The 17,093-nt window shown below is 42.7% G+C and overlaps 1 long non-coding RNA gene across 1 annotated transcript; it reads right to left on the bottom strand.

The window, feature by feature from the left end:
* Positions 1–7,240: 7,240 nt before the first annotated feature.
* On the bottom strand, positions 7,241–11,264 carry LOC122238118. The gene is made up of 3 exons (XR_006217079.1): positions 11,067–11,264; positions 8,597–8,716; positions 7,241–7,433 (listed from the first exon to the last, which is right to left on the bottom strand). It is a non-coding gene; the product is annotated as an uncharacterized LOC122238118 (long non-coding RNA).
* Positions 11,265–17,093: the final 5,829 nt, after the last annotated feature.

Genomic DNA, 17,093 nt, shown 5'->3' with positions numbered 1-17,093 from the left:
GCCCTCTTGATTTGGCCCTAAATCGATTCTCTACCCTCGCAGCTCCTACCCCTGCCGTACATAAGTATGAAATTCCACATAAATCCTGCACTCTCTCATTAGAATTTTTATCGCTTGTTCTCCTAGTGAATTCATCCATCCATTCATTCATTAGCTCATTCGCTCATTCACTCAATGCTTATTTTCTAAACACCTGCTATGTGTCAGGTCGTATGTAAGGCACTGGGTAAAAGGAAGCAAACAAGACAGGAAGATGTCACATCAGAGGAAGAAATGACCATGATCAAGTAAATTAATAATAAAAAAAAAAAAAACCAGATCATTACAAAATGCCGTAACTTCAATGAGGAGATTACATGGGGTAAGAGTAACTAATCAGTTTGGCAGGAATGTTCTCTCTAAAAGGAAATATTTGAGTGGAGACCTAAAGAAGCCAATAAGACATGAAAGGGAAGAGACTCTGTGCAAAAGCCTGGAGACCAAATGAAACCCAGATAGAAATTAAAACAGAGAAAAATTGTCCCCCAGACCGCCACACATTCCAGTGAACACACACACATGCTTACACATGCGCACACTTAACTTACTTTCCCAAAGTGAGTAACTGCTGAACAGACCAGCTGACAGATGGGAAATCCTTGCGCGGAGCTATGACAAGGGGAAGTCTGTGGGAAAAGGTGCTGTTATGTAGCTGGCCCACCCCTGCTGAGTGAGTCCAAAGTTTCCCTTGGATTCATTCCCACCTGAACTTCCACCCTTATGAGCTAAAAAGAGCTTTAACGTTCATGTTTTATACAAAGAAAGAGATGAGGATTAAGTAGCAGCTGCTTAAGGTTTGGTGTGGAGAAGAAACACATATATGCTTGGTTGTAAAATGATTATATTTTAAAAGAAACTTAAAACCCTCCATCCATGCTTCTCAGTCTTGTGATGCAGTTAAGGAGTGTTGGGTAAACAAAGCCCTTTAAGGGAGAGGGCAAGAGGAATGAGAAAGTGTTCCACAAAGAGGGGTGTTGACTGAGGAGGTGATAGACTCTTGCAACTGAGTATCTAGCCCACACAGACCCTGCTGCGTTGAGGATTTCTTGTAGAAATACAACCACAGCCTGATGGTCCTGGAAAATTCTTCCTGATGCTGCCACTCTCTACCTTCGTTCATTTAATAAATAACTACTGAGTATCTACAATGTGCTAGCTCCTTCTCTAGGTCAAAAGTACATCAGTGGACAAATAAAGATCCCTTGTAGCATTACCTCCTAATGGGGAGAAAAACGGACAATGAGTAAATAAATAAGTAACCTATAGAATGTGTCAGGCGTTATTAAGTGCTATGAAGGAGAACTAAAGCAGGAAAGGGAATTAAGAAGTGCTGAGAGGTTCTGCTTCCAGCCAAGATGGAGTAACGGGAACCAGATTTACCCTTCCACTTAAAACAACCATAAAATCTGGACAAAACATATAAAACAAAGGTTTTCAAGTCATCAGATATCAGGCGGTGAATGACAGACTTGGGACAAGAAACAAACAAAGCCGAGGTACTGCCTGGAGAGAGTTTCTAGGCTGGAGCACAGGGAGGAGGAACCCAGGTCAAGCCCAGGGTACTGCCTGATTTCGGAAGATGTTGCTGAGAGTCTGGGTGCACCACAGCAGCTAGGGTTTCCAGGACAAAGTACCAGAGAGGACAGCGCCAGTCAGAGAGAAAACTCTGGAGATGTTCGGAGGGTCCACCTCAAGTATGCAGCCAAGTACTGATCAGCACACGCACACGAGGAAACATCCCAAGGCTGGGACAAGCATATCCGGTAGTGAAAGTGTGCCTGAAGAGTTTGAGGCACAGAAAGAGGCCTGGTGTGGCTCTGGTGACCCAGGACAGAACAGCAGGAGGAGAAATCAGACAAGTAATGGCAGCAAGGGACAGCTTAGATAGGGACTTATAAACCATTGGAAGGACTTCCGGTTCGGCTCCAAGTGAGGTGGGGGCCACAAGACAATTTTGAACAGAGAAGTGGCATAATCTGCCTTATGTTTTAATTTGAAAGAATCACGCTCGAGCAGTGGAGAATAGATTTTAGGGCAAAGACAAAAGCAGTGAAGCTCTTCGGAGGCTGTTCTTATAATCCAGCAGGAGTTCATGGTGGCCAGGATCATGGAAGAGAAGCAGAGGTGGTGAGAGTATATCAGATTCTGGATGTGCTTATTAATGGGTTTATTCTAGAATGTGAAGCTGTCTTAATATTAGGGAAATCTTGCAAACAAACCTGACTTCTACTTTCTTCCTTTCTATCCATATAGCAGATATCATGAGCTAACTAAGGCCTTTCTCCAATAAAGGCCAGCTGTCCTACTTTTTTTTTCATGGAACCAGAGTGTAAAGATTTGAGACTTGGGTTGGGCTTGGGTATAGTGGAATAGAAATAATAGTTGCCTTTGCCTACTTTAGTCTGAAGCCTAACTAGCTTAAGGAAACCATTGGTGTTCTTTGTGGCCCAGCCTTGCTTTCCAGAGTTCTTTAAATTGGATTATGATCTTCTTTGTAATTATTCCTTGTGCATATTTCCTCTTCAGGAACTTCATTAGCAGGAGTGACGGGAACTTGAGACAGGACTCAGGTAGTCCTAATTCCTCTGATCAGCTGCCATGTTACTGAGATCCATACATTATTTCTAACAGGATGTTTTTAATATAATTCACCACATCAATTAATAGATACAACTATGTATTCATTTTAACAAATTCTGAAACAATGTAGAATAAAATTCAAACTCTGCTGTTGTTTAATCTTAGTAAAAGTGAATAGAAGACTATGTATAAATATTTATATATATATTTAAAGTAAATATATATATATTTATATAAATATATATTTAAAGTAAATATATATATATTTATATAAATATATATTTAAAGTAAATATATATATTTATATAAATATATATTTAAAGTAAATATATATATGTTTATATAAATATATATATTTACTTATTTAAAGTAAATATATATATATTTACATAAATATGTATATATTTACTTTCTATAATTTATTTATTTTTTATAATTTACATCCAAGTTAGTTAGCACATGGTGCAACAATGATTTCAGGAGTAGATTCCTTAAGCCCCTTACCCATTTATGACAAAGGATATTGATTCCAAAATTAATTGACAGAAGCATCCCTAACTATAGTATATCAGATGAATTCCTATGAAAGCCAAAGGTAAGACAAGAACAACAGGTACCCCTACTTTATTTACCATTCTTGCCTCACTTCTGGATAAAACAATAAGATAACAAGACTTAGACATGTCTTGTATGCTTTATAAATGGCTTATAAATTAAAAGCTTTACTTATTTGAAGAATATATATATATCATTGTATACTTAGAAAACATGCACAGGAGCACCTGGGTGGCTCAGTCGGTTAAGCGGCTGACTTCGGCTCAGGTCACGACCTTACAGTTTGTGAGTTCGAGCCCTGCGTCAGGCTCTGTGCTGACAGTTCAGAGCCTGGAGCCTGCTTCAGATTCTGTGTCTCCCTCTCTCTCTATCCCTCCCCCGCTCACACTATGTTTCTCCCTCTCTGTCTCTCAAAAATAAACATTAAAAAAAAAAAAGAAAACATGCACAAAAAAATATTGAATGGGGTGGGGGAATGGGCAAAATAGGAGAAAGGAATTAAAAGGTATAAACTTCTGGGGCACCTGGGTGGCTCAGTCAGTTAAGTGTCTGACTCTTGATTTCGGCTGAGGTCATGATCTCACTAACTGTGAGCCCTGTGTCCCCGTGTCCTGCTTGGGATTCTCTCTCTCCCTCTCTCTCTTTGCCCCTCCCCTGCTTGCACACATGCGTGCACATATGCTCGCTCTCTTTCTCTCTCTCTCTCTCTCAAAATAAATAAACTTAAAGGTATAAATTTCTAGTTATAAGTAAGTCATGAAGATAAAAAGTACAGCATAGGGAATATAGTCAATAATATTGTAATAATGGGTGCACTTGGGTGGCTCAGTTGGTTAAGCATCCGACTCTTGATCTCAGCTCAGGTCTGGATCTCAGGGTCATGAGTTCAAGCCCCACGTTGGGCTACATGCTGGGCATTAAGCCTACTTAAAACAAAAACAACAGCAGTAATATTGTAATAACGTTGTATGGTGGCAGATGGTAACTACATTTACCATGGTGAGCACTAAGTAATGTACAGAATTGTCAAATCACTTACGTTGTGCACCTGAAACCAATATAACATTGTACGTCAACTACACTTCAATAATAATGTTTTCAAATAAAAATTATAAAAATTGAATGAAAACCTTTTGAGCTAACAAGACAGTTCAATAACGTGACTGGTTACAAGCATGTATTTTAAAACAGTTTTTTTTCCTATCGATCTACAACAATAAATTTTAAGATATAAGATCCCTTTTACATAAGAAAAATATTTTAAATTCCTACGACTAGACCTAAAAAGAAATTTTCTGGATTCATATTAAGAGTACTTATATGCTATTTATAGAATTTATACTATGTTGGCATACTACCATTTGCAAATGAACACCTTGATCATTGGAAAATCAAAGGGCAGGGATAATGATACAGGCTGGCAGGTCAGTTGAGAGGCCACTGGTATATTCTAGGCAAAAGATGGTAAGGCTCTGAACTAGAAGAGTGGCAACAGGTATGGTAAGGAGGAGGAAACTTGGCTGATATGTCATCAGCCTATATAATTTCAAGAATTAGAGGTGAATACCAAGGGACAATGGATAAAAAGCGATGAGAAAATGGACAAGGGCGGAGCTCTAAAGGATCAGCAACATTTAACATTCACCAGGAAAGAAAGAACCATAAAAGAATACGAGAAGGAGTGGCCCAAGAGGCAACTGGAAAAGCAGGCTGCCATGGTACCACAGAAATTACAGATGACGATTAATTGTACCTAACAGCAGGGAGCGGTTAAATAACATGAGACTTTGAAAGACCAGAAATCAGAAAAATCAGAAAAATATTGGCGACGCTTGATAAATAAGTTGGAAACTAAAGTAGATAAACGGATAAGGAAGCAAAAGAAGAAAACTTTTTTGAGATTTGTCCATGAAGAGGAAAGGAAGTTATGAGGCTCTAATTATATATAGGTGGTAAGCATCCAGAGAGGGTGTTTTCTATAACAGTCCTCATCTCATAGTGGTTTTATGAGAATTCTTATCCAAAAATCAAGGAAGATTCCCTTCTCTTTGCCATGCCCCCAATTAATACATTTTTAATTTTTTTTAATGTTTATTTGTTTTTGAAGGAGAGACAGAGCATGAGCAAAGGAGGGGCAGAGAAAGAGGGAGACACAGAATCTGAAGCAGGTTCCAGGCTCCAAGCTGTCAGCACAGAGCCCACAAGCCGTGAGATCACGACCTGAGCCAAAGTCGATGCTCAACCAACTAAGCCACCCACACATCCCATATACATATATACATATATATATATATATCAAGTATATATATATAATATATATGAATATAATATATATATATTAAAAAGGTAGTGAGTAAATCATTCAGAGCTCATACAGTCAGGCATTAGTTATACTGGGTTAATCAAGAAAAATGTACCTTTATTTTCCATTCAAGATAACATTAAGTAATACCCAAAGTTGTCCACAACGGTTTCTCAGACCTAAGTAAATAGGTCATGATATTTTGGGCTACAAGTAACAGAAAACATTAATTCCACTTGCTTAAGTAAAAAGATATTTTTATTATCTCACACAAAGGAAGTCCAGAGGTGGGAGAACTCTAGGGTTGGTTAAATCAGAAAATAAAAAATATCAAGTTTTACTGGTGCAAGAACCTGGTTTGGAGAATGGACAAGGCTGGAGGTTTCCCCTGCTGCCTATTCCTAAGGAAGTAAGTTTCATTCAGAGTGACGTGCCCATGTCTGCAAGCTCATGTGGCTGTCACACCCAAGCCACGCTCTCAACCATTTTACAAGAAATGAAGATGATAAGTGGCTATCTTTCCTGATTCCTGCGTCTATTTCCCCATCAGTTTAGGATTTGCCCAGGGAAGAAAGAAGCTATTTGCTGGAACTTGTCAAATCCCAACACCAATGATGGATACGTGACAGGATGAAACTGAGAAAATAACTGAGGCTTTACTTTCCTGATTCAGTGGCATCTGTTACCACAGGGGGCAATCAATAGTGAATGAAGTTTCTGAATAAATTTTTTTTTATTAACTCATACTGAGAAAATGGTCTTGAAGCCAAGGCTTAAAAGTACAATATCAAAACTCTGTCTTAGTTCCAAAAGTTTAGCTTGAAATATCAAGAGCCAGTGCCCAAAGGATTGTGTCCATAAAGTTAATGATATAAACCAGTATTTTTCAGACTACAGGCTGCAATCCATTAGTGGGTTATGAAATCAACATAGTAGGCTGCAAGGAGATTTTTTAAATTTTTTTTAGTTTATTTATTTTTTGAGAGAAATAGGGGCAGTGAGCAGGAAAGGGGCAAATAGAGAGGGAGAGCAAGAGGCCTAAGCAGGCTCCGCACTGTCCGTGCAGAGCCTGATGTGGGGCTCGAACTCACAGACCGTGAAATCATGACCTGAACCGAAATCAAGGGTTGGACATTTAACCAACTGAGTCACCTGGGTAGCCCAAGATTTTTTTTTTAATGAGAGACTAGAATAGAATAAAACTCAAGAGTGTATTACATAGACACGGATAATTTTTGGTTGTGGAAATTTTTATTTTGCATGCACGTGCATGCACGTGTGCATATATTGGGCCTCAACGTAAAATATATTTCTTACTATGAATTGTGCCAAGGACTTGAAAGACACTGCCACAAATAATGAATTTGGGAAAACATTGAGGAAGAGTCTGATTGACCCACCTCTCAATGGACTAGATAAAGGAGCTCCAGCTGAGAACATGGTTCAGATCAGAGGTGACAAGACTGTGAAAGACTTAAATGCACTGTAGTAGCCTCTTCTTCACTCTCGGCATCACTTTCTACCGTTTGCTAATCAAAGGTCAACCCTGGTCTAGAGGTAGGTGATCCTCCTCCTGAAGGTCACTTGTAGCCTAATGCCGTCACGTGCCCACATCATTCACCTCTGTCATCTCATCATGCAGGCATTTGATGATCTTACCTCCTCACAAAGAGAAGAAGGGTGAGTACAGGACAACAAGATATTTTGAGAAAGAGACCACATTCACACAACTTTTATTACAGGACACGGTGATAACTGTTCCATTTTATTGTTGTTGTTGTTAATCTGTTACTGTGTCTAGCTTACAAATTAAGCCTTCTCATAGGAACGTAGGTATAGGAATAAAACGGTGGAGGGCGTAGGTCAAATTGGATGTTTGTATAGTAGAAGAGTGGGTTTTGATGGTCAGCAGGATGTTATGGAATATTTTCGCTCTGGTGAATGATAGCAGGATGGCCTGGAAGAAAAAGGAACTAACGGCATGATTTTTTTAAATCTCATTAATAGGTGGATCCAAGGGAATAGACAATATTTGTAGCAGAGGCCATAAAAAATAACAAATATGATCTATTGTAGGGTGAAAGACTTAAAAGTTCTTAGGAATGGGCTACACGGGAAGGACAAGAGAAAAGAGTTCTAAGATAAAAGTCGCCTTCTCTTGGGCATTGCAAATAAGTCTACTTGTTAGCATTACTGGGATAATTCATACCGTTAATATCATAAATAGGTTTTTTACACTTCCATCACACCTCAAAGCGTTTTCACAGCCATTAGTCATATGATTTCCACAATCACTTTAAGAGGCAATGAGGAGATATACCACTCTCTGTTTTAAAGATGGCGGCACTATATTCCCAAGAGTCTTCTGGTTTCCCAAGCCCACACAGTTAGTAAGGAGACTAATTCACCAGGTCTTCTCACTCTTAGCCCAGGACTCTCTATACGATGGGCTGTACCTCACAGATTGCCATTCTCGAATAATGACCCATCAATGTGTTGATTAAAATTATTCCAAGAATTGAAATGGCCTCATATTTCAAGGAGAAAGCCCGTCCGAAAGGCCACTGTGGCTTGGTGTAAGTTTATTTAATAAATATTTTTCTTATTTGGAGGTTTTAATTTTAAGTATGCGGTCTACTCTTTTTGTATGATTATTTGCTCAAAAAAATTTTAGTCAGCAACACACCTCATAAAAATTTAATATGTTTCAGAGCTCTTTTTACTGTTTAAAAAAGCACAAATCAGGCATTCTTGCATTTTGAATGTGGCGCCCCTATAATTGGGCTCTCTCTGAGGAAGGCTCTTCCAAACCTCATAGTGAAATTGCTCTTTTTAAAAGAAAACAACACTCAAACAGAGGGTTGTCTCAGCCTGGTCCTCCACTCACCACGAGTCTGAACATCAACCACTCAGATATGTCATGACTTTTCCAGTCACCTACATATTTCTTTCTTTAATCTTGAAAAGGCCCTGCTCTCAAGTGTGCCACTGGCTTCCAGAGACATGGAACAGAAGGAAGACTCAGCAACGAAACAGCCCTGGGTTTGGATCGCATCTCTGCTTCTCCTTGGACAGGTAACTGATTAAGTTAACTCATCTCTCTGAACATCATTTTCTCACCTGTACCAAAAAGTGGTGAAGTTTCACATCACATGGTTATTCCGTGGGTATTAAGAGAGCAGACTGGAAAACCCTGAGCCCAAATTGGGTCCTCGTGGCATATTCACTACCTGAGAGCCTCTGAAAGACAAGGTTTGCCAAGAAAACAATCCCTGGATTCATTACTTTACTTACTTAGAGGATTAGCACTTGACTTCCTCACCTTACGCTTTTACCACGCTGAGATATTTATACCCATGGGTCCTTACCTTGTCATAGTCTACAACCAGCTGCTTTGAGCACTGACTTGGTAAATTTATCCAAAGTTGGAAAGCAACAGCCCTGACTTCATTAATTCCTTCCATCAGAAATGTTTACTGAGCACTTACTATGTGCCAGCCATCGTTCTGGGCATTGAAGGTACAGGAATAAAGATGATGGACAAGATTCTTATTCCATTGGGGCTTACTCTCTACTGGAGAATACAGACAATAGGTAGATGAGCAAATAAACAAGAAGTGATATCTGATAGAGATTAGTATTACACAGAAGACTAAAGTAAGGTGCCCTGCTAGAATGTTGGGGGAAAGTCAAAGAAGGTCTTCCTGAGGAAGTGACATTTAATCTGAGCAGATTAAATATTAGAACATTTATTCTGATTAGAAGGGCCTGCCCATAGGAGAATCAAGAGAAAAGGCAAAGACCCTAAAATGGAAATCAGCTTGAGGTTTTCATGGAATAGAAAGAACATGAGTATGGCTGGTGTGAGTGAGCACAACTGGGGTCACAGGGTGAGGAGGGGTTGACTGGAGATGAGGGTGAGGAAGGGAGACATTAGATCACACAGTACCTTGTAGGCCAGGAAAGAGGCAGGATGTTGTTTTAAGAGGAATTGAGTCCATTAGGGGATATGAAACAGGGAAGTGTCATGATTTAAGGTTTCTCAAAGTTCATTCAGTCTGCTCTTTGGAGAGTAAGATCAGGAACCGGACAGGTATCTTAAAGGTCCAGAAAGGAAAAAGGGGTGGTCATACTGTGTAGGTCACAGTGGAGATGGAGACAACTGAACACACTTAGAATATATTCTGGAACTTGAGCTGTTAAGATCTGGGGGTGAATGCAGTAAACAGAAAACCAACATTATCCCTAGGATGTTGGTTTGGTCAAGTGGGTGAATCGTGGTACTATTCGCTGATACGAGGAGGATGCATAAGGAATGGATGGAGGGAAGGGGAGCGGAAGAAATTTAGTTGTTCTCCTCTGGCTTTATTAAAAGATTGGATCTCAGGGTAGGAGTCAGGACTAGTCTACATATACAGGAGCCTTCATCTTTGCATCCCCAGGGCTCAGTGCAGTGCTATACGCAGCCTACGTACCTCAGTAGCTTGAATGCATGTCATACAGAGAAAAGAGCATGACCTTGAAATTCCAGACCTGTTGTTTTATCCACAAGCCTCTTAATTTCTCTACACTTTGATTTCCTGTCCTATATAATTGGAATAAGAAGATTTGCCTATTCCATGGAATGTTATATCAAAATTAGACATGATGAAAAGATATTTTGAAATGATAAGCCACTGGGCAAACCCAAGTTTTATGGAAAGGATTAGAACCCCATGTTAGAAGGTAAGCTTCCTGAGGATAGGGACTCGGTCTTGTTCGTCATCTCCAACCCTTAAAATAGAGGTTCACAATAAATATATGTTGAATGAATCAATCAATCAATGAATGAATAATAGGTTCTTATAGAATATAGGACCAGAGGTCATGAACATTAAAGATCCCCATAACAATTTGATATAGTTTGCTACACATCGTTCTACTCCATAGCCCGGAACCTACCTTAATTCATCTTTGTAAACCCACTAAAGTTCAGTAGGTATACAATGGACACTAATTGAATCTGATTCTCTGCAAACCAGACTGTGAAGGGCCGGCAGCCACCTCGCAAGCACGGTGTCTCACCAGACAGCTGCACCAGTCACTGCCCGTGGACACCTCCTAGTTTGGGGGCCTGAAACCTTACAGTTTCACCTCTCCAACCTGGGTGCTCCTACAAAGCTAAGTGTGCCAAAGACCAAAGGGAACACAGGAAGCCGTGGGATCAGCATGGCGACTCCTATGGAATGCTAATTTCACTGGAAAAGTGGAGTGGGAAAGTGAGGATAAAAATATCCCACCTCTTGGGTCCAACTTGTTCATGAGCATGTACCCAGTACTTGGGGAGAGCTAGTTCTCAAAAGACATGTGTTGCACGAAAGAATGAAGAAATTCATGAATACGTATCAAGACACACTTACGGAGGCTATGAACGGAATTCCTATTTTTTAAAAGACAAACAGAACTCTTAAGAATTTCAGCTTTGAAGTAGACCATGCCCAGCTATGTCCCCCAGACTCCACTGGCTACGGGAGCCTAAACATTCTCTACACTTTGAGTGGCACTGATGTGTATGAAACGGGATAAGGAAGACTCCAAACGCAGGTGCTACCTGGTGCCTGCAGTCGGCTCACCGTCTCTCCAAACACCATCCCCAGCCCCTCAACTCGGCATTTAAGGAATTCGCACTCCGAAATTTAAGCTCTTTAACTCAGCACCTGCATGAGGAGGGAAAAGTGAATCATCTGCCCAGGCCCCACACAGCTCTGAGCATCCTTCCTCATCTGAATATGGGAACCTCCTCTTCTGCGTCACAGTGATGTCATAATTATATTGGAGAATTCCTTATGTCTTGGAGATACATACTGGAATACTTAGGGATGAAATGTCATGAAATCTCTATGTCTTGAAAAATAATTAAGCAGGGGAAAAAAGAAAGTAAAAATAGAAAATTGATCATTACTGCTCACCTAGATGAAGGAAATATGGATTGGTGTTATATTATTTTTAGGCTTTTTTTTTTTTTTTGAGTGAGAGAGAGAAACAACATGAGTGGGAGAAGGGCAGAGAGAGAGAGAACCCCAAGCAGGCCCTGTGCTGTCACCGCAGAGCTCAGCATGGGGCTTGAACTCACAAAACTGAGAGATCATGACACGAGCTGAAACCAAGAGTTGGACACTTAACCAACAGAGGCACCCAGGTGCCCCATATTATTTCTAGTTTTATATATATTTAAAAATTTTCATGATAAAAGTAAAAATAAACCAAAATGTCATGAAAGAGGAATACCTATCTGGGAAGATCATGGACAGGATTAAATGAGATACTTATGACGGATGTATGGTCTATGCTCAGTAACTATTAATTTTACTAACTCATGAGCTCAGACATAGACACACACACTCTTAGCACCTTCTCTTTTGTGAATGTACACTTACTTTTGGGCAACACGATCAATAAGATAACAACCCTGTTTCAAAGTCTTGTATGGTAGTTTTGTATCTAAGATCTCTTGGGCACAAAGACCGATGACTTTGATGATGATGGGCCATTGAGTGTTTTCTATTGACCATCTCTTTCTGGAAGGAGGGATGAGGCAGAGACAAGAGCCGCACCTCTGACATGAGAGAAAAGTGGGCACACTTTTACCCAAATAAAAGCATGAACTTGGGCAACTGACTGGTGCAGTGGAGCCTCGGGTTTCTGAGCTGCATGACGGATCGTAGTGCCGTCAATGACAACGCCCTGAGTGTTAAGCAAGAGCTTGTGCGCAAAGGGGCTAAGACATACAGCACGTGGTAGGTGCGAGCGGTACTAACGGCCTCCTGCCAACCCCCCGCCCAGGAGACACAAAGAATGAGCAAAGGGCTTTTTGGAAGTGGCTTATTGAAGAGTTTGGATGTAGGTAGTGGGTGATTATTGTACATATTGACCTTCAGTTAGCATCGAGTATTCCATTTTGTTTTTTATTGGTTTTCTTTTAATTAATGTATATTATTTAAAATCTTCCCTAAATTATACCATTTGGGGGGGAAATGGGAAATGATAAGGAGAACTATTATTTCAACAAGCAAGCTACTACTTTTTGAGTTCATTTATTTATTTTGAGGAGAAAGCACATACATGCGAGCAGGAGAGGGAGAGCGAGCGGGAGAGGGAGAGCGAGCAGGAGAGGGAGAGCGAGCGGGAGAGGGAGAGGGAGAGGGAGAGGGAGAGGGAGAGGGAGAGGGAGAGGGAGAGAGAGGGAGAGAGAGAGGGAGAGAGAGAGGGAGAGAGAGAGGGAGAGAGAGAGGGAGAGAGAGAGGGAGAGAGAGAGAGAGGGAGAGAGAGGGAGAGAGAGAGGGAGAGAGAGAGAGAGAGAGAGAGAGAGAGAGAATATCCCAAGCAGGATCCACACGGTCAGCACGGAGCTCACCAGCCATGAGACGTGACGTGAGCTGAAACCAAGAGTCAGAGACTTAACTGACCAAGGCACCCAGGTGCCCCAACAAACAAGCTGCTTTTAGAATGCATCTCGGAAGCAGGATTCATTCAAGCCAAAACTGACATCTAGTTGGCAGGCAGGACAGGTCTTAAGGTCCTCATTGTACATCCAGGAAACGGAGTTATCAACTGGCCAGAAAGTGGGAGAGTCAGACCAAGCCCTACACAGTGGGTGAGGATGGAGGGCAGGGGCTGTTCTCACGTGAACAAATGTGCTTCTTCCGGAGACAGGAGGGACAGGACAAAAGCAGAGTGCATCTCCTTTCTATTGCTCTAGCCTGGAAGAGGCAAAGCTGTGACAAACAGAACATTCCAATGACACAGATGTGAGCAAGGATGACATTTCAAGTGCACAGAGCACCTGATTAATCAGGACAGGAGATCAAGTATCAACAGTCGTCTAAAGGCCCAGAGCAGAGCCCTCAGGCCTCCCTGGGATTTGTGAAAGCTCTGAGACAGACCTACAATGAATAAGACCCAGGAGGATGGTCCCGGAGCGCTGAGATGCTGCTTCTCAGAGAGGCGGGGCAGAGCGGACTTTTTATTGCTGGCCTGTGGGGTAGGCGATGCCCACGTATGAACACTCAAGTCACATTCTGGGTCCGCTTTCTGTGGAGGAAGAAGGCTCTTGACAGGTGCTGAGAACCCCAAAGGCGGGGCTTCCTCTAGAACCGTCAGGAAGAGTAGACAAGGACCCGAAGAAATGTCCTTGTTCCAGAACCCAGAGGTGAACCCAGGTAAAGAGCACACAACCTCCTGCCCCACATCTGAGCCTCACAGAGGCACCGACTCATGCATTCACTCACTTATGCCGGCAGCAAGTGTCCACTGAGCATGACTGCATTCCAGAAACCATGCTAGGCCCCGGAGGATCCAAATATTGCAGCTAATCCCGATTCAATCATTTGTTCGTTCATTCATTCATTCATTCATTCACTCACTCACTCACTCAGTGAATGATGTGATGAGCACTGCCTGAATCATACGAAATTCTAAAGTCGCAGCAGTGAGCAAGACAGACCTCATCCCTGACTGCACTGATAGTCTCCTGGTTGGAGGGTATTCTGGGGGTCAGATGGCCTCAGTAGAAAGCCCTTGGACAGGTAATTTGGCCTCTCCAAGTCTCAGTTTCTTCAACGATAAAATGGGTATCACCTCCCCTCCCCCACGGGACTTGCTATGAGGTTCGGAAGTCAAAGATGTGAAAGCTCCCTCCCACACTCACATTGGTGAGCATTCTCGGGAGAGAGGGGCTTTTGTAAATTCGCCCTGGGCTATTTACCTACAGACAAAGAAGGCACCAAAAAGCTATATCGAGTTACTGGCTCATAAATGGGGGAACAGGGAATTTCATAAAGAGGCCACTGTGAATGCAGTGACTTATTGAGTGTAGAAGTCTGTTGGGGCAGGGCAGAAATCATTTCCACTTACATTTGAAGAGCATTTTGTGGTTTACAAAGGCGTTTTTGTAATGCCTAGAACGCCTCGACAAGGGGGAGTCTTGCTCAGGTGCGACTGTCCGGTGGCAGAAGCCATGTACTGGCGTGCCCACCCTGGAGGCGAGACATTTAACTCTGATATTCCATCAAGATCTTTATACTTGACAAAAGTTGAGAATAACTGAATCCAGACTATGGGGAAGGAAAAAAGAACTACATGCCGATCTCTACGCACAAGATATAAACTGGTGCATACCTTACAGATGCAGTCCACGACGTCCCAGACTTTCTCAGATGCCAGCACGTGCCATCAGTGAATACTTCCTGCAGGTAGCAATTTTCAGCAACTGAAATAAGGAGAGAAGGGGAAGGAGAAGGGACGTCACAAGGGAGAAATTCATTAACATCTGCTGGGGTGGGCAGACGTTCTTGAGCAAAGCCTTGTTGGAGGTGCCGACACTCAGCCCCCTAATCCAAGATGAGACGCCCTGCAGGACAGGGTGGGGTTGGCGTTCGCATTGTCGCCCTGAGGGGACCCTGTCCAGTGCCTGTACCTCTCTGGCCACCTCGATACCACATCAGTGTCTGGCCCTCGCCTCGCCCTATCATGATCGGTTTAACCCAACCTGCACGGGAACAGACCTTTCCTCCCTCTGGGACTAGAATGCTTAATTGACAAGAATTCCCAGTCTCCTGGGGCACCTGGGTGGCTCAGCTCAGTCGGTTGAGTGTCTGACTTCAGCTCAGGTCACGATCTCATGGTTTGTGGGTCTGAGCCCCGCGTCGGGCTCTGTGCTGACAGCTCGGAGCCTGGAGCCTGCTTCGGATTCCGTGTCTCCCTCTCTCTCTGCCCCTCCCCTGCTCACGCTCTGTCTTTCTCCCTCTCAAAAATAAATAAATATTAAAGGATTAAAAAGAAAAGAATTCCCCGTCTCCTTATCTGCAATTGCTTAGTTTTTCTCAGCTGTATTTTTATGGTTCTCACTATTGCTTTCCTAATGGTGACAGCACAGCTCCTTGTAATACCAAATCTTGCAGACGCCCGTCATCTACCTCTAGACACCTTATGAAGGTGCCCACTGCACGTGTCTGTAACTGAGGGTGACGTCGATCTACTTGTCCCTGTAGTGTAGCAATGGGAAACATGATGTGAATAGCCCTAGCCCTGATATTTTAGCACTAGCAGAAAGTTCTGCCTCACTGTGCATACATCAACAACTCTGTGTTATTTCCTGTACTGCAAAAGGAAAAAAAAGGAAAGAAAGAAAGAAAGAAAAGAAAAATACGGAGGTATGCCCTCTGTCTGCGGTATCCTCTGGCTTTCTTGCAGACCATTTTCGGTGCGTTCACGTGTAAACTACTCCTCCACAGCCAGTATCACATTTAAGCCTCAAGGCCACACTGTCATGGGCACGACATAGAAAGCCACATCAGTTAAAAAAAAAAAAAAAAAAGAGCAGAATTGGGTGGTCTTGTCGTTCCATCTCATCCGATTCCAAACTTTCTGAGAGCCCCAAGTCAATCACTTAGCATCTTTTCGGTAAGCTGTCGTAGAAACTCTCTGACCCTCAGTCTCTTTGTCTACATGTAAGCTAGATGCTCAGGTCATTTCCTCCAGGCACGCTCTTTCCGCTGTGACTCTGGCCACAACCTGGTGCAGAAATCAGCTTCTGTGCCAGACTCTCCACGAGAAATCCGGTCACCGTCTCTGCTGTAGCCATGTCTCCCAGGCCCCGGTATCATGTGTCTCCACTCTCTGCCCCTTGCTCACTTGCGCCCTCTCTCAAAAACCAAAAAACAAAACAAAACAAAACAAAATTTCCAAACAGTTCCTTCTAGAAGGGACAGTGGAGGATACAAGTGTCTCCTCCTCCACGAGAAGACTGGGAATAGCAATAACATGTCCCCTCCCACCCCAGGTTCTGAGGAGGACTCTGTGGAGGCGTGGGTGTGAACATTCTCCCCAGAAGGCATTGTGTCTGAAACACAATGCTTTAGAGGGTGGTGGCAGGCAGTGTGACACTGGAGGCCAGGGGGCGAGTCCAGGGTTTTTCACACATTTCAACCACAAGGACACTGAGAAACACATTTGGTTTGGGTTTGGGTTGGTTTGGTTTCTCTTTTAAAGAGAGAGAGGGAGGGTGCACACGCATGAGTGGGGGACAGCCGGAGACAATCTCAAGCAAGACCCATGCTCAGCATGGAGCCCTATTGGGGGGGGGGGGGGGGGGGCTCTGTGCCATGACCCTGGGATCACGACCTGAGCTGAAATCAAGATCTGGACGCTCAAGAGACACCTGGGTGACTCAGTCGATTAAGCTTCTGACTTGGGCTCAGGTCACGATCTCATGCACGATTCGTGAGTTCGAGCCCCGTGTCAAACTCTGGGCTGACAGCTCAGAGCCTGGAGCCTGCTTCCGATTCTGTGTCTCCCTCTCTCTCTGCCCCTCCCCTGCTCATGTTTTGTCTCTAGCTCTCTCTCAAAAATAAATAAATGTTAAAAAACTTAAAAAAAAAAAGATTTGGACGCTCGGCCAACTGACCCACCCAGGCGCCCCAGTAAGAAATATATTTGATGTCTAGACCTATTATACACACACACACACACACACACCTGAAACCAAGGTCTCACAAAGCAATATCCACCATATTACGTATAGTCTACTCTAAGCGTTTACCCCTGTTCCCTCCCATCACATCTTCAGATGCTAGTGGTA

Source organism: Panthera tigris, chromosome B1, assembly GCF_018350195.1.
Source record: "Panthera tigris isolate Pti1 chromosome B1, P.tigris_Pti1_mat1.1, whole genome shotgun sequence".
Classification (NCBI taxonomy): Eukaryota; Metazoa; Chordata; class Mammalia; order Carnivora; family Felidae; genus Panthera; species Panthera tigris.
Note: the sequence above shows the minus strand (reverse complement) of the source record. Positions and strands in the feature narration are given on the sequence as shown.